General features: G+C 35.5%; 1 long non-coding RNA gene across 1 annotated transcript in view; it reads right to left on the bottom strand.

Moving 5' to 3' along the window:
- Positions 1-5,071: 5,071 nt before the first annotated feature.
- LOC116738165 overlaps positions 5,072-19,288 on the bottom strand; it is a 141,030-nt gene continuing 126,813 nt past the window's right edge. Inside the window, exons 5-6 of the long non-coding RNA XR_004343818.1 lie at positions 6,079-6,138; positions 5,072-5,207 (exon numbers count right to left, since the gene is read on the bottom strand). This is a non-coding gene — a long non-coding RNA (uncharacterized LOC116738165). The remainder of the gene's footprint in view (positions 5,208-6,078; positions 6,139-19,288) is intronic.

Below are 19,288 nucleotides of genomic sequence, written 5' to 3'. Positions count from 1 at the left end.
TTCTGAGTGAAATTAAACTACCATGTCTCAAACAAATGGACTGTCTTTTCCTTCATCCTAAACACTTTCTGATCAGGATTGCTCCATAACCCTGAATCTCATGGATTCTCAATAGTAAGTGTTAATTAAATAGAAAGAGTAGTGGCTAGATGGGTAGCAAGAGTGCTATGAATATCTTAAATTTATTTGGAACTCTATGAAGTTATATTGTTTTGCAGAGATTCTTTAATAATGTGCCTATAAGCTGCAGCATCCAAACTTCTCTGCCATAGAACTTTGTGGAAGTTGTACTTAGTTAGAAGGAATATGCTAGTATAATACCAACCAGTTCAAGGAAACTTTTCATTTCCCAAAGTATTTACCCTATAGGAATTAAGAGTTGATCATATACGTGAGTTGAATCTAGTAAGTGAAGTTTTATGATTAAGCAAAATTTTTATTTTTATTACTGTGGAGTCAGTGGAATGATATTTAACTTAAAAACAAACAAACATATGGGGGTACCTCAGTGGCTCAGTCGGTTGAGTGTCTGACTCTTGATTTCAGCTCAGGTCATGATCCCAGAGTGGTGAAACCAAGCCCTGCAAAGGGCTCCATGTTAGAGATGGAGACTGCTTGGGATTCTCTCTCTCTATCCCTCTTCCCATCTTCCCTGCTCACATGCTCAATTTCTCTTTCTATAAATTAAAATTAAAATAAAAATATTAAAAAGAAAACATTTTAAGCCTACTCTACATTTTACCAACAGGATAGATTCCACTAAAGCACCAACAGATTGCTCTAAATATAGTTCCACATTGCCATCAACTTCCTTTTTTTTTTTTTTTTTTTTTTTTTTAGAGAAGAAAAGAACCTCATTTTAAGCCTCTGTGTCTTTAAAACAAAATGCAAGGTGGTGAACTACAATTACAATTTAGATTATATGTTGAAACTGCACTAAATCCCTAAAATCCAAAAGAATATTGTGCTGCTTTCAATAGTGGCTGCACCAAAGTACATTTCCATATATCCACTATATTACAAAGGTATAATAATTAACAGACTATTTTGATTACTTAGTTTTATAATATAGTCATTGAATAGTATGACCATCTTAACAATATTAATTCTTCCAGTCCATGAGCATGGACTATCTTTCCATTTATTTGTGTATTCTTTAACTTCTTTCACTAATGTATTAATGATTGCATGTTTCTAGAAATATATCCCTTTCTTCTAGGTTGTATAATTTGTTGGCCTATCATTATTCATAATAATCTCATAATCCTTAGTATTTCTGTGGTATCAGTTGTAACTTCTCCTCTCTCATTTCTCGTTTTATTTATTTGAGCCCTCTCTTTTTTTCTTGGTGTAACTAGCTAAAGGTTTGCCAATTCTGTTTATCTTTTCAAAGAACCAGTTCTTAGTCTCATTGATCTTTTTATATTGTCTTTTAATCCCTATCTCATTTATTTCCTCTCTTATATTATTAAGATTGGTCTTGTTTCTTGAGCTAGGCCTGTATTGCTATGAACTTCCCTCACAGAACTGCTTTTGCTGCATCCCATAGATTTTGGTAAGTTGTATTTCCATTTTCAGTTGTCTTTTATTTCTTTGTTCACCCACTGGTTATTCAGTAGCATGTTGTTTAATCCCACATATTTGTGATTTTTCATTTTCTTTTTGTAACTGATTTCTTGTATCATACCACTGTGAAAAGATGTTTGATATGATTTCAGTCTCCCTAAGTGTAATGAGACTTGTTTTGTGGCCTAACATATGTTCTATCCTGGAGAATGTTCCATGTGCACTTGAGAAGAATGTGTATTCTGTTGCTTTTGGATGGAATGTTCTATATATGTCTATTAAGTCCATCTGGTCTAATGTTCATTTAAGGCTGATGTCTCATTAATGATTTTCTGTCTAGATAATCTATCCACTGATATAACTGGGGGTATTAAAGTTACCAGGGGCTTTATTTTATCATTCCAGCTACAAGAGGAGTCAAACATACTCAACCTAGCCTGGGTCTCCCATAAGCCTTTAAAAAAAAAAAAAAAGAAAAGATTAGGAAAGTTCTAATAGAAGCATTGCCAGTGGCCTAGCTTTTCAAGTCAAGCCTCATATTAAGTGAGAGAATATATTTAAAAGTCTTCGTGCATTACCTTCTGCAACGTAGGCACTGAAAGAGTGTCAGTCATCCATCCTTTGCCATCCTTTGTTTGGTATATTCAAAGCAAGTCTTACTGTCCTTCTCCACTGGAGTCCTACAAGTAAATTAAGCCCTAATGCCCAAAGGCATCCTTTGGATATAATTAATTAACTTCTCTCTTATGCATCCACAAAAGTACTGCCTAAGTATCACTCTTGGGAGACTTGATAAAACAAACCCTCAAATCATTTTCAGAAAGGCTTACTTCTCTCACACAAGCCTCAACTGAAGTTAAGAAAGATTGGAAGACAGTATCACTTTCACCTTCTATTTTTAAAAGCAAGGTTGATCTGGGGGAAATACCTAATTTGGTAAAGGCACCGACCCTAGAACAACAAAAAATAAACGAGAAGCCACAGAGTCTCTAGAGAAATAAAGACTCAAAAGAGAAAAGTTAGACTCACTGAAGGTGAGTGTTCTAAGGGAAACAGAACTGTGCAGAGGCCAGAGCCAATGAAACACCAGTTAGACTAAAATCAAATATGGTACAGCTGACACCAAAACAAATCCACCCATTCAAGGAAAGAGGCCAGAAAAACTTAGAAAATATTATGCTCCTCTGTACTCTTCAAAGGGCCCCGAAACATCTAAGATAAACTGTTACATGCTCACATATTCTACAAACAATGTTCTAATCACACAAAGGGAAATAAGGCATGCCCCCAAAAATCTCAAGGCTGAGAAGTTACCCAGATGAAAAAGGTTTATTGTCAGAAGTTAATTTAAAATTCTAAAAAGGGCTTAAAAACATTTATTCTAATTGCTCAGAGTCTCTTTCCCAGAAAGGAAATGACCTAACTCAAGGACATAGAAACTCATCATGGCCTTTTACAAAGTTAACAAAGACATGACAAAATTAAGTTGTAGAGACACATTAACATTTCTTAAGTAAACATATAATTGCTTACTTCCATATAGTTCAAGTGCATGGACTGAACATGCAGTAATTCATGATACACATCTATCATTACTAGCAAACTTTTACCACAAATCAACTTTATGCAAGTGATGTAAAATGAGATTTATATTTAATGCACTATTGTAAATTGCACCAATTGCCAGTGTTAACACTGGCAACATCAGATGCCAAAAAGCTCTTAAATGCCTGGAAGGAGAATGCTTTCCAAAAGTGTTAGGAAAATAAATAAATAAATAAAAGGAATTGGGAACAAAAAGAAAAAAAGAACCTTCTTGTCACTTAATATTCTGTAGGAAGTCCATAAAGTGTACTTGAAAATAAAGAAAACAGGTATTTGGACTTTTCAGTCAAGGGCAGAAGAAAGCAGGCTGCCCTTCCCTCCTCTCTTTTAAAATTACTCAGTATAACCTGGAGGTCTGGCTAACACAAATCATTCTAGTTTTCAGGTACAGCAAGTGGCAACACTCAAGTATATTACCTCATTTTTAGATGAATTTGACATTCACTTTTAAAGCCAACAAGAACAATAAAAACTGACCCCTTAAAGTACCTGTCTTCATACAAGCAAGTATTGAATTTCACAGTTTCATAAAAATTATAATTGTAGCAAGGTAGCTAATGATCTCCTCTGACCAGTCTACAAATTTTTAATCAGCTCAGGTAAAATTATCTTGGGATGATTGCAAATAAAAATGTCTGCTATGCCCTCCATAATCTGTAATTTGACATTTGATAATAATGCTAAATTATTTCACCATATTTTAAAAGCCCAGGACATTGTTCAAGTGCCACTGCCAATGAAGATTTGGATAACCAACATATTTATTCCTTTGACATACAAAAGACCTAAATGTTTTTAAAACATGGAGGACCGACTCACCTTCTTCAATTAGGAATGATACGGACTAGGTGTAAGTTTTAGATCCAACTGAGTTCAAAACATGATTTCCTAATTAACTAATTTTATGATCTTAACTTCTCAACAGTTTTCTCACCTGTAAAAAGGGGGGAAACCCTCTATATAGCACTGCTAAGGGGATTAAAAGAGATGATTTACAAAGTGTTTTGCACAATTTGTGGCACGTATAGAGATGAACAAATGAGAGCTGTAATTTTATGTGGGGAAAGAAAGGATGTTTAGAATGCCACAGTTTTAATACCTAAAAACATATCACCTTTTATTATACTACCTTGGTTTCAGGAAATATTTAATGTAGCTTATAAAGATATTTAAAATACAAAGTCCCTAAATCAAAATGTAAATACAAAAAAGAAAAAGAAAGATGAGGTTAATTTTTAAAGGCAAAATGTCAGAAAAGATGAGCTTTATCAGTTATATATAGTATAATTCCTAAGATAAACAGAATGATTATTTAGGAAAATAAATCAGTAACTGATTAATTTAATTGACACTAAAGCAAAGCAGGAATTTTTTTTCTAAGAATCTTTTTAAAAGAGGGCAAAAAAAGCAATGAAAAATATCTTCAACAATATCCTTACAAAAGACAAATTTCACATACTTTCTCAATATAGGCACCACACCAAATTGCAGTGACACGTTTTTTAATAAAATCAGAAATCCCATACTAGTAACCAAGAGCACTTTTTTGAATTTGAGAAATTAATATTATAAGTAGACTTGGTACTGTGTTTACAAAGAATTCCCCAGAGGGTCCATTCCTGCACGAAGCAGAAATCTATAATAGACAGACATCGTCTCATCAAACAAGCTCACCACCCTCTACACTAGTCCACATGGAAAAGGGTTTTCATAGAAGAAGGAGAAATCAGGCACTTTTTGCCTTTAAATAACTTGAATGAATGGAAATCAGTTTTATAAAGGAGATAAGAATTACACTGGAAATCATAACTCTAAGAACTTGGTAGAATTTAAGCTTTATCACCTCTCATATTTGTTAAATTCTGTTTTCTCTTAGGATATATGATCAAAACTCTGAAAATGAAAGGGGAAACAAATTAGAAAGATTGCATTCCATACCACTGCCAGTCTGGAAAGAAGGAAAGGTAACAAGGGGAAGAGACAGGAAGTCCTCTGGAGTAGACTCTGAAATGGTCCTCTGGGTCAGCACCTCTTGGCTAAAGTCAGGCAGATGAAAAAAAAAAAAAAAAAAGTAGAGACAGATAACAGAAAGAGAATAATAATAATGTTTGATCTTTATTAAGTGGTAACTGAGCACTTTAAGTATCTAATTTCAAGCTCATAACAATCTTATGAGGGAAGTACTATTATTATTCTCCCTTTTTGCCAATAAGGAAACATACAAAATCATTTGGTAGCCCTGCCACATTGTTTGTGAGTGGCAAAGACAGGCTTCAAAGGCAGGCACTCTAGCTCCAAAGCTCTCTCCCAATGCTCCACACCACATAAAAACTGCACTCACACAACTAATACAGTGTCTCACCACCTAAATCAGCTTTGAACTTTAAAGAGCTAACCTTTAGATGCCTGCCCAACCACTGGGGGAAATCACTGAGGTCACTGTCAATAAGAAGTTATAATTATTCATATCTATTCATGAAATATGACATTTATAGATTTCTTAATCACCAGGCTAGGAACTCAAAAGTTCACTTTTGAAATTTAAGGGCACTTTAGATATCATGTAAAATGTTAAGCAAAAACCTATCATCAACTCTGGAGCATACATATCCAATAATTGCTTTGCTCGTAAAGTCTGCAAAATCCTCCTAGTCAAATAACAGGCTTGGAATAATCTGCACAGAATCTAAACCTGCTTTGGTAACATATGGGCAGTTTAAGATACACATGTCCCTATCATGACATTTTGTTCAAAGAATGGGCATATTCTTTTAAAAAACTAATCAAGGGTAAAAAGATAACTGCAATACTAGTCATTAAAGTCAACTGATGTCCTATTCAAATACCAAGGGACAGGGTAAACAAGGCAATAGGAAATAAGATAAAATGAGATTGAGATCACTTTACCAGTATCTTCAGTCCACATTCCACATTATTATGCATTAATAGGTGCTGTAATCCTCATTTCTGTAAAACAATTTGCATTGTTCTGTTACTATTCTAACTTGCCTAACATTTATAATGGGATCAATGTTGAAAGTGTTTATTGTTGCTATTAACAAATACAAATATGGGGCGCCTGGGTGGCTCAGTTGGTTGGGCGTCCGACTTCGGCTCAGGTCATGCATGATCTCGCGGTCCGTGAGTTGGAGGCGCGCGTCGGGCTCTGTGCTGACAGCTCAAAGCCTGGAGCCTGTTCAGATTCTGTGTCTTCCTCTCTCTCTGACCTTCCCCCATTCATGCTCTGTCTCTCTCTCTCTCTCAAAAAAATGAATAAACGTTAAAAAATAAATACAAATATGAATATTTCTCATTAAGCAAATAACCATGTATAACATTCCTCTTTTGAAGGTACCAGGCACTTAATATGTGACAAGAATAAAAAGAGGAACACAGAAAAAAAAGTGAGGCCTCTGGCTTTAAGGAGTTACACGTTTAGATGAAAAAAGTGAAATTTATAATTAATTACAGTTAAACCTGAGTCAATCATATAGTTGAAGATACTTAGAATTAGAGAGTATTAAAAAGGAGGAAGGATTAAACAATGTTTCAAGTTTTGGGATTAGATCATTTAGAGAAAAGCAAAAGGTACAATTGAACCGCCTTAAAAGTTTCTGGCATCATTAATTACCTCTATCGCTACAAAAAAATTTAGGAAATGGGGAAAATTTTGTCTAAGCAAAAGTAAGGACAAAGTTGATGATCAGGATAATTAAATTTCGATGAGAAAACTTTTTCATATATAAAATTCTGAAAAATTATCAGTAAATCAAATAAATACTGCCTGCTTTATTGACAAATCCAACTGGAAAAATTGTTTATGGAAAGAAGAGGAAATGGAATAGAACCTCAGGCCTTGGGACTCTAAGGAGAAGAGAATTAAAAACATCATGAAATAGGCAAAGCAGAGGGGGAAAATTTTAAGTAGACAATTTTAAGAAAAGACAGGCCCCCTTTTTTAATATGTTTGCAAACCTTCAATAATACTTCTAATGTACAAGCATTTACAAAATCATCTCTCAGTTTTTCCATCAGGAAGATGAACAATAGGTATATTAGCCCAATAATTCAGAAGACACTTCCATTATGTTGAATATGCTATTAACACTATTTTGTGACCTGTGGACCCATAGCAACCTTCAGGGATCTCCCACTGAGAAGCCAACCTTGGAAAAAAACAACTTTGTGATTAACCCACCAAGTAAACAATCCTCAAGCATATAGCCCAGAGCCGATTTTTCCATCACGCTGAGCTTTATTTGGAAAATAGCCACTTAAAATAAAATTCTAAAATCCATGCCAACAACATAAAGTTGTCAGAAGCTTGATTTCTGAATTCCTTATTATTTTAATACTATCGACCAATGAGTCTTTAGGAAGGAAATCTTTTATTGGAGGTAAATAATGTGTTCATTATGCCTACCATACAGTTAGCAAAGAAGAGAGAACTGGCTTGGAGTTTGAATAAAGAATGATAATCTCTTAAACTTCAGGCTTCCATGCCTCCTGACTTAATAGAAATGTAGTGAGAACATGCTAAAATAATGGATATAGGTGTTTCTCACAAAGTTGTTCAAATTCAAGGAACTACTATTATAAACCTAATGTATGTATCCTAAAAACTTCTAAATGGCATAATAATAAGAATAGAACATATCAAAGAGATAATTAATGCCACTTTTATAGGTCAAGAAACTAGATCACAGTAACAAACCATCCCATTAGCATTACCTGATTAAGCAGGTATGGAGGACCTATTATGTGCTAGGCATTGCACTAAGCGCTGGGGACAGAAAACTTAATAGGAATGGGCCCTGCCATCTGGAACTTATAATTACTCCACTGACTACAAATGCACACTATCTTATAAATAATGAAAATGATAACACTGTCTGAGCTGAACAGTTATTTTATTTGGCTTAACATGTGCAAGAACAGCATTTATTGAAGCACAAAATAAAATAAAAATGGAAAAGTGATGCTGCCATCTGAGTATCCATTAAAAAGCCACATAAAAATCACATTTACATTAATGTGTAAGATTGACTAAAACAAAAAACAAACAACTGCCCCTCCCCCAAAAAAACTCCAGTGAAATGTTGCTTGGAGGTTTTAGATAATTATCTTATTTCTTCAATTGATATGTGCACATGAAGTCTGGGTGTCAACTCTCAATCCCCAGCAAGATTTCCTCAGATACATGGGTGCAACAGAACCACTCCATCCCCAGGTGGTTTTGATTTGAATTGCAGGTCTCAAACAAGATAGACTTGACCTTAAATGGAATTTATCTAACTCAAATATTTCAAGTGCCATTTATTATTTTTATGAAAAATAAAAAAATTCACAATTCTCTTGGAGTTTGGCAATTCACAATCCAAGCAAGAAATTCTGGGTTCCAGACTTGAGTTATAAAGGAAAAATGAGAGCATCTCAGCATTTCAAAATTGCTAAAATTCAGGAATGAAAAAACTCTCACCATGTTATAAAGAAGTTAATAAGCAGTATTCTCCTAAGTTTGCAGCAAAATCTTTCCTCTACTTCTGATAAGAAGAATGCGAGCTAGTTTTTGTAGCTAAAAAGAGTAGTTTTTCAAAACTTGTATTTTTGTCTCTGTGATTTTTTTCCCAACTAAACTGAAACTGACCAATGAGATTTTGAAAGGACTCCATTATTTAACAGTAACCTATAATCATAGACATTCTCTTCAATCATTGAAATAGCTTAAATAATTAGAAATAATGACTAATACCATTTGAATCCCCGCCAATCTAAAAGGCAGAATTTTGCAATAGGAAAGGAAAATTAGAATGCTTAATTGCAAGAGGAAGAAAAGAAATATTCTGATTGAAAAAAAAACAGACTAAATTTAGATTAGAATTATATTCATCTTTTTGTCACAATACCACAACCATTTGGTTTAACTGGTGTATGTTGGGGAAGGGGGAGTGTGGGGAAGAGGATGAAGGGATCAAAACATCTTGCTTAGTATTAGTCTCTCCTCATGTCCTCTAATTCCCTCCAAGGAGTGTTCCTGGGAACACTGCATTGATAGCCCATGGCTGACTGGCCAGGCAGGCACAGACATATTTTCCTATCCTGGAAATCTGTGCCTCTAAGAGAACTAATAACATGATCCCATTCCACTTACACTTCAATTGAACTTACAAATGAAATTTGCAGACTAGGATGATCAATTGTATTTCTTGGCTTGATTCAACCTCAGAGCTTCACCTCTAAAATGCTGACTGTGTAAGCTTGCTGAAACTAATCTGAGTCTTTCTTTAAGCAAGTTCTGTCCTGATCAAGTTGTTATTTTTTGGTTTTGATTTCATTAAAATGAATATGAGCTCAAATACTGGGTGGAGTTAGTCCCTATGATTATTAGAAACTACTTATCCAAAAGACTGAAACCATGACAGGATTAGATCGTGATGACTGTCCTATTTAACAGTTATAACATCTAGGGATAACAACAAAAACTAATATTTATTATATCCCTATCCTGTGACATGCACTGTGCAAGATATTAAGGATACAAGCCAAATGAAACATAACTGTCCCCAAAGGGGCACATCATTTATACAATGAATTAACATGCCAAGCATTATTCTATATGTTGAAGATACAGAACTGAACATTATATGGCCTTTTAAAGCTAACATTCCAGGAACATAGAAAAGCAACTTTTAGAAAATGACATGGTCATTTTAGATGGTGAGAAAGTTCTATAAAATAAAATTTAAAAATAAGCTGGGACTTCCAGGGAAGATAGCAGAATAGGAATACCCTAAGCTCACCTCGTCCCATGAATACACTAGGTTACCCACAACAGTAACAACCCAGAAAATGAACCCAAGAACTGGCAGAATAGACTCTCCATGACTAAAGGTAGAGAAGAGACCACATCAAAGAGGGAAGGAGGGCAGAGACATCGCTGGGAGCTAAAGAGACCTGTGGAACTGTCTACAGGAGGAAAGGAAACCAAGGCATGAAGAGAGGCAAGAAACAGACCTTTATCCCTAAAACCCCAGGCATAGGTAACCTGCATGAGGAAGGCAAATCGCTCAAAACATTTGACTTTGAAGCCAGACAGGCCAAGAATCTGTAGGGCTTAACACCCAGAACTTTACAAATTAGCAGGTTTGGCTCTGGGACAGCCAGGAGTGTGATAGGAAACTGAGTCCCCACCCTTAAAGAGGCAGAACAACAAACAGTGCTATGGAGATACAGCATAGAAGCAACAGTTTGAAAAATGCCTGGGATATACAGGTGGGAGATTTACTTACTGATCTCAGAGTGTGTGCTGGAAGGGTAGGGATCTTTGGGAGACTTTCCCAAGAACAAAAGAGCAGGTGGGCACCACTTCCCTTCCCCATCCCCCTGCCTAGACACAGAAACCTGCAGGAATCAGTGCAGTGTCAATACTTGCTACCTACTTGCTAACAGCATGCCCCACCCCTGCATTCTCCTGCAGACACACCCCTTCCAATATACTCTTGGCAGGAAACCATCCAAAGAGATGCCACAACCTGGCAGTGTGCAAGCAGCCCCAACAGGGACCTGTCCCGTTCCAAAGTGATTCTGCACCAGGGAGAGGGTAAGACAGCCACACACCCCAGTCCCATTGTCGCCCCAGCAGTGAGCTGAGGGCAGACATCTGGCTTGATTAAAGGCCCTGCCCACCAGTGAAAGTTTCTCAGGGGAAACACAGGGAAAGTGCCCTACAATTCAGTGATGCCAGCAACATCTCTGGCAAACTCCTGGTTTGACTCAAGACCAAGGCAGCCCCAGACTGCTCCACTAATGACACAGGAACCAAACCCTACCCACAAGGCAAAGAGAGCCATTTCAGAAAACTGAATTTAAGGCAAAATCAAGGCAGCCACAACAGTAGGGCACACATGACACACATGAGACACCCCTGAAGCACAAGGTTCTGATAAACAAGGGACTTTGCACTGAAGGGAACTACAGGACCTTTTCTTCATAAGACACCACTACTTATGGATGGATAGGATATGAATAGGAGACAGCTGAATTTCCAAATACATAGAAGTGGACACAGAGAGTTAGACAAAATGAGGGGACAGAGGAAAATGTCCTAAATGAAAGAACAGGACAAGAGGCCTAAACAAAACAGATATAAGTAATGTGCCTGGTAGATAATTTAAAATATTTATCATAAAGATACTCACTGGACTTGAGAAAAGAGTGGAGGACCTCAGTGAGACTCTAAACAATGAGATAAAAAAACATAAAAAGAACCAATAAGACATGAAAAACTTAATAACTGAAATTAAAAATATACTAAAGGGAACAAATAGTATGCAAGAGGAAGCAGAAGCATAGATCAGTAGCCTGGAGGAGAGAGTCATGGAAAGCAATCCAGCTGATCAGGAGAGAGAAAAAAAAAATACAAAATGAAAATAGACTTAGGAAACTCAGCAACAACATCAAAAGTGTAATAACACCCACATTACAGGGATCCCACAAGGAGAAGAGAGAGAAAGGGGAGCCAAAAATGTATTTGAATAAATAATAGCTGAAAACTTTCTAAATATGGGAGCGAAAAACAGAAATCCAGATCCAACAGGCATAGAGAGCCCCCCCAAAAATCAACCCAAGGAGGCCCACACCAAGATACATAGTAATTAAACGGCAAAAAGCAGTGATAAGAAGAGAATTTAAAAGCAGCAAGAGAAAAGAAAAGTTACATACCAGAGAAAGCCCATAAGGCTATCAGCTGATTTTTCAGCAGAAACTGCAGGCCACAAGGGAGTGGCATGATATATTTAAAGTGCTGACAGGAAAAACAAAAAACAAAACAAAACAAAACAAACTTGGAGCCAAGATTACTTTATACAGTACAGCTGACATTCAGAATAGAAGGAGAGATCAAGAGTTTCCCAGACAAAGTTTAAGGAATTCATGAGTACTTAGACCAGCCCCACAAGAAATATTAGAAGGAACTCGTTGATTGTAAAGGAAAAACCATAAGTATGAAAAGTAGGAAGCATAAAAGCAGCAAATTAAGTATCTCTATAAAAATCATTTAAGGGATTCAAAAAATAAAAGGATGTGAAAATAAGACAACATGCACCTAAAACATGGGAGAAGAATAAAGAATGGGTTCAAACTTAAGCAACCGTCAACTTAATATAGACTGCAATATGAATAATATTTTGTATACAAACCTAATGGTAACCACAAATAAAAAACCAGTAACAGATATGCAAAAAATAAACAGCAAGAAATCCGAGTATATCCCTAAAGAAAGCCAGCAAACTGTGACAGAACAGAGCAAGAGAAGAAAGGAACAGAGAATAAATACAGAAAACCATAAAACAAGTAACATAATGGCAATAAGTATGTATCTATAAATAATTACTTTGGTTTTTTTGGGGTTTTTTTAACAGTTTATTTATTTATTTATTTATTTATTTATTTATTTATTTATTTATTTTTTGAGAGAGGGAGAGAGAGCACAAACAGGAGAGGGGCAGAGAGAGGAAGAGAGAGAATCCCAAGCAGGCTGCACATTTTCAGCACAGAGCCCAACACAAGGCTTGAACTGATGAACTGTGAGATCATGACTTAAGCTGAAACCAAGAGTCAGACACTTAACTGAGTGAACTACCTAGGTGCCCTTATAAATAATTACTTTGAATGTAAATGTACTAAACATACCAATCAAATTCCATAGGGTGATGGAATGGTTAAAAAAACAAGACTCATCTATATGCTGCTTAGAAGAGACTAATTTAGACCTGAAGACACATGCAGATTAAAAGTCAAAAGATGTAAAAGCATTTATCCTGTAAATGGAAGTAAAAAAGAAAGCTTGGACAGCAATTTTTATACCAGACAAAATGGACTTTAAAACATAGACTGTAGGAGCGCTTGGGTGGCTCAGTCGGTTAAGTGTTCAACTTTTGATTTCAGCTCAGGTCATGATCTCACAATAGTGAGACTGAGCCCTCCATCTGGCTCTGCACTGACAGTGCCAAGCCTGCTTAGGATTCTGTCTCCCTCTCTTTCTGCCCCTACCCTGGGCACTTGTTCTCTCTCTCTCTCTCTCTCTCTCTCTCTCTCTCTTAAAAATAAATAAACATTAAAAAAAAAAAAAGACTGTAACAAGAAAAAAGGACACTATATGATCACAAAGGACATAATCTAACAAGAAGATATAACAATTATAATTATTTATGCACCCAACATGATAGCACCAAAACACATAAAGCAACTAGTAACAAACATAAAGGAAGTAATTGATAGAAATAAAATAATAGTAGGGGATTTTAACACCTCACTTATATCAATGGATAGATCATTCAAACAGAATATCTATAAGGAAACAATGATTTTGAATCACACATTGGACCAGATGGATTGAACAGATATATTTAGGACATTCCATCCTAAAACAGAAGAATACACTTTCTTTTTTTTTTTTAAATATATGAAATTTATTGTCAAATTGGTTTCCATACAACACCCAGTGCTCATCCCAAAAGATGCCCTCTTCAATACCCATCACCCACCCTCCCCTCCCTCTCACCTCCCATCAGCCCTCAGTTTGTTCTATTATTTAAGAGTCTCTTATGCTTTGGCTCTCTCCCACTCTAACCTCTCTCTTTTTCCTTCCCCTCCCCCATGGATTCCTGTTAAGTTTCTCAGGATCCACATAAGAGTGAAAACATATGGTATCTGTCTTTCTCTGTATGGCTTATTTCACTTAGCATAACATTCTCCAGTTCCATCCACGTTGCTACAAAGGGCCATATTTCAATAGCCAAATTATGGAAAGAGTCTAAATGTCCATCAACTGATAAATGGATAAAGAAATTGTGGTTTATATACACAATGGAGTACTACATGGCAATGAGAAAGAATGAAATACACTTTCTTTTAAAGTGCACATGGAACATTCTCCTGAATAGATCACATGTTAGGCCACAAACAAGTCTCAACAAATTCAGAAAGATTAAAGTCATAACATGCATCTTTTCTGAGCACAACAGTATGAAACTAGAAATTTACCACAAGAAAAAATCTGGAAAGAACGCAAATACATGGAGGTTAAATGACATGCTACTATACAATGAATGGGTCAATGAAGAAATCAAAGAGGAAATAAAAAAATACATGGAGGGGCGCCTGGGTGGCGCAGTCGGTTAAGCGTCCGACTTCAGCCAGGTCACGATCTCGCGGTCCGTGAGTTCGAGCCCGGCGACAGGCTCTGGGCTGATGGCTCAGAGCCTGGAGCCTGTTTCCGATTCTGTGTCTCCCTCTCTCTGCCCCTCCCCCGTTCATGCTCTGTCTCTCTCTATCCCAAAAATAAATAAACGTTGAAAAAAAAATTTAAAAAAAAAAAAATAAATAAATAAATAAAAAATACATGGAGACAAATGAAAATGAAAACAGTCCAAAATCTTTGGGGTGTAGCAAAAGCTATTTTAAAAGGGAAGTTTATAGAAATATAGGCCTACCTCAAGAAACAAGAAAACTCCCAAATAAATAACATCACCTTATACCTAAATGAGCTAGAAAAAGAACAAGCAAATATGAAAGCCAGTAGAAGGAAGGAAATAATGAAGATTAGAGCAGAAATAAACAAAATAGAAAATTAAAAAACAAAACAAAACAACAACAACAAAACAACAAAAACCAACAGAATAAATCAATGAAACTAGGAGCTGGCTCTTTGTAAATATCAGCAAAATGGATAAACCTTTGGCCAGACTCATCAAAAGAGAAAGAGAGAGAGAGAGACAAAGAAGACTCAAACAAAAAATGAACAAGAAGGAATAACAACTGACACCACAGAGATACAAAGGATTAAAAGAGAATATTGTGAAAAATTATATGCCAGCTAATTGGACAACCTAGAAGATATGGATAAATACCTAGAAACATATAACCTACCAAAACTGAAACAGGAAGAAAAAGAAAATTTGAACAGAACAATTACCAGCAATAAAATCGAATCAGTAATCAAAAATCTCCCAACAAACAAAAGTCCAGAACCAGCAGGACTCAGAGGTGAACTCTACCAAACACTTAAATAACAGTTAATACTTATTCTTCTCAAACTATTTCAAAAAAACAGAATAGGAAAGAAAGCTTCCAAATTCATTCTATGTTACCCCAATACCAAAACCAGACAAATATATTATAAGAAAAGAGAACTACAGGGCAATACCTCTCATCAACAAAGATGTAAAAATCCTACACAAAATTCAGCAAAATGAATCCAACAATACATTTTTAAAAAATCATTCACCATGATCACATGGGATTTATTCCTGGGTTGAAAGGGTGGTTTAATATTCACAAATCAATCAATGTGATGCATCACATCAATAAGGGTAATGATAAAAACCATATGATCCTTTCAATAAATACAGAAAAAACATTGACAAAGTGCAACTTCCACTCATGATAAAAACCCTCAACAAAGTAGAGTTACAGGGAACATACCTCAACATAATAAGGCCTTATATAAAAAACCCACAGCAAACATCATACTCAATTGGTAAAATTGAGAGCTTTCCCTAGGTCAGGAACAAGAGAAGGATGTCCACTCTCACTACTTTTATTCAACATAGTAGTGGAAGTCCTAGCCATAACAATCAGACAACAAAAAGAAATAAAGGCATGCAAATTGGTAATAAAGAAGTAAAACTTTTGATATTTGCAGGTGACATAATACAATATATAGAAAACCCTAAAAACTCCACCAAAAAACTATTAGAATTGATAAATGAATTCAGTAAGGTCACAAGATACAAAATCATTATCTAGAAATCCACTGCATTTCTATACACTAAAAATGAAGTAGCAGAAAGAGAAATTATAAAAACAGTCCCATTTACAATTACACCAAAAATAATAAAATACCTAGGAATAAATTTAACCAAGAAGGTGAAAGACCTATACTCTGAAAACTATAAAACATTGCTGAAAGAAGTTCAAGATGACACAAATAAGTGGAAAGATGTACTATGCTCCTGGACTGGGAGAACCAATATTGTTAAAATGTCCATACTACCCAAAGCAATCTACACATTTAATAAATCCCTATTAAAATACCAACAGCATTTTTCACAGAACTAGAATAAATAATCCTAAAATTTGTGTGGAGACACACACACACACACACACACACACACACACACACACACACAGTAGTCAAAGCAATCTTGAGAAAGAAGAATAAAACTGGTGGTATCACGATCCCAGATTTCAAGATATACTACAAAGCTATAGCAACCAAAACAGTATGGTACTGGCACAAAAACAGACACGGTTTTCAAAAGAACAGAATACAGAGCTCAGAAATAAGCCCATGATTAAATGGTCAATTAATCTTTGACTAAGGAAGCAAGGATACGCAATGGGAAAAACAGTGTTGGGAAAACTTGACAGCTATATGCAAAAGAATAAAACTGGATCACTTCATTACATCATACACAAAAATAAACTCAAAATGGATTACAGACCTGAATGTGATACCTAAAACCATAAAAATCCTAGAAGAGATTTTTCACAGGCAGTAATTTCTCTGTCATCAGCTGTGGCCACATTTTATGTCTCCTAAGGCAAGGGAAACAAAACCAAAAATAAACTATTGGGTCTACACTAATTTAAAAAGCTTGTGTTCAATGAAAGAAATCATCAACAAAATGGCAAGCCAACCTTTTGAATGAGAGAAGAAATTTGCAAATGATAGATCTGATAACAGGTTAATATCCAAAACATATAAAGAACTTATACAACTCAACACCAAAAAAACAAAAAAAAACAAAAACAAAAAAACCCCTAAATAATCCTATTAAAAATAGGCAGAAGACCTGAAATGAATTGACATCTTTCCATAGAAGACATATAGATGGCAAACAGACATTGGAAAAGATGCTCAACATCACTTATTATCAGGGAAATGCAAATCAGAACCATACAGAGATATCACCTTATACCTGTCAGAGTAGCTAGAATCAAAAATCCAAGAAATAATAAGTGTTATCAAGGATGTGGAGAAAAAGGAACCCTCATGCATTGTTGGTGGGAATGTAATTAGTGTAGCCACTGTGGAAAACAGTATGGAGGTTCCCCAAAAACTTAAAGACAGAATTAGCATATGATCCAGGAATTCCACTAGTGAGTATTTACTCAAAGAAAATTAAAACCCTAATTTAAAAAGATACATGCATTCCTATGTTTATTGCAGCATTATTTACAATAACCAAGACATGGAAGAAATGTAAGTGTCCCTTTGAAAGATGAAGATAGATAAAGAAGATGTGATATATATATATCACATAAAAAAAAAAAGAATGAAATCTGGCCATTTGCAACAACATGGATCGATCTAGAGAGTATAACGCTAAGTGAAATAAGTCAGAGAAAGATAAATACCATATGATTTCACTCCTGTGTGGAATATAAGAAACAAAACAAAGAAAAAAAGAGACAAAAGCACAGAATTGTAAGTATAGAGAACAACTTGATGGTTACCAGATAGGAGGCAGGTGGGGAGATGGGTGAAATAAGTGAAGGAGATTAAGAGAACACTTATCATGATAAGTATTGAGTAATGGATAGAATTATTGAATCACTATATTGTATAACTGAAACTAATAGAACATTGTTAAATATACTGGAATTAAAGTGTAAAAATTAAATTTTAAAAAAGCTGAGAAATGGGCAGAAAATGCCAATAATGGGAAAGTCTTTACATTTTAAATATAGCGGTCAGGGAAGTTCTCACCATGTAGGTGATATTTGAGCAAAATCCCAAGGTGAGAGAATGAGCCAAAGCAGCTATCTGGAGAAAAAGTAATCAAGGTAGACAAAGAAGAAATAAAGTATGCTTGGGGCTGGTTTATGCCTGACATTAGAGGAACAGCAATGAGGCCAGTCTAGCAAGGAGGGAAAGAGTGGTAGGAGATGAGGTCACAAAGGCAATAGGGCACCAGATCATGGTGAACCTTCCTAAAAATCATAAAGATTGTGGTCTTCCCTCAAAGTGAACTGAGAAGCCACTTGAAGGTTTAGAGAAAAGAAGTGACTGATTTGACTTATAAGTGTTTTAGCAGATATATTTATCTATCTGTTTTTATTGGGAAGAAGACTATGTCAGTATTCCAGGCAAGAGACAGTGGGGATGGACTAAGGTAGTAGTAGAAGGGGAAGTGTCAAGACAGAGTCAGGGCTTATATATATCTGTTAGAGCTCTCTGAATATACGGAAGAAAATACCACTCTACCAAAATGAAATAAAGAAAAGAAAATTAAACAGAATATTGGTGAATCCCATGAAATCAAGAGGGAGCCTGGAGAACCAGACTTGGGAACAGGATAGGAACAAGGTAAGGAGCCACATGACCATCAGAGCAATTTGTACCACTCAGCTCAAGATTCAAATAACCAAGAGAGTTCAGATTTCCAGGCTTGAGTCACATGCCCATTTCTTTGCCCATACTCAGCAGTAAGAGTAAGAACCAATGGCTTCTCTAATGGGAATTCAAGGAGGTTTGATTTACCACCACCACCCTACAAACCCCTGGAACTGCAATAGATGGGAGAGAGATGACACCACGAAAAGAAATTAGGATGCTTTTAGGAAGTAAGGATGAATATGTATGAAGCAATTTATGTCTAGTAGAAAAAGGCAGAATTACAAACAAAATATACCTCAGAATAAATGTGGTCTCAGAAATTCACCCATACTTTTCCATAAAGAGGTATTGGTGTCCGATTGTTATCTTACCACCCTCTAGATCTAACCATAATTCTGGTATTTACCAGACTACAGTGGAGATTAATTTATTTTGTTTTTAGGTAGTCTCACTAACAAAGTTTTTGCTTAAAAGTCCCAAATATCAGATACATCATTTTGAAAAATATTTAATTTTTTTAAGCCTATGAAATTCATAATACATACACATTTTCCCCTCAGAAAGATCCAAGGATATATATTTGAATCAGTATATTTTGATTTTGAGTTATGTGGATAACCTTGTGAATTATTGACTATAAACAGGTGAATAAAGGTCCAAATATATCCTCTTAAATCACCCTTTTCACTCTCACTCTCTAGCTCCTGCCTTTTG

Source organism: Lynx canadensis, chromosome A1 (assembly GCF_007474595.2).
Source record: "Lynx canadensis isolate LIC74 chromosome A1, mLynCan4.pri.v2, whole genome shotgun sequence".
In the NCBI taxonomy this organism is placed as follows: Eukaryota; Metazoa; Chordata; class Mammalia; order Carnivora; family Felidae; genus Lynx; species Lynx canadensis.
Note: the sequence above shows the minus strand (reverse complement) of the source record. Positions and strands in the feature narration are given on the sequence as shown.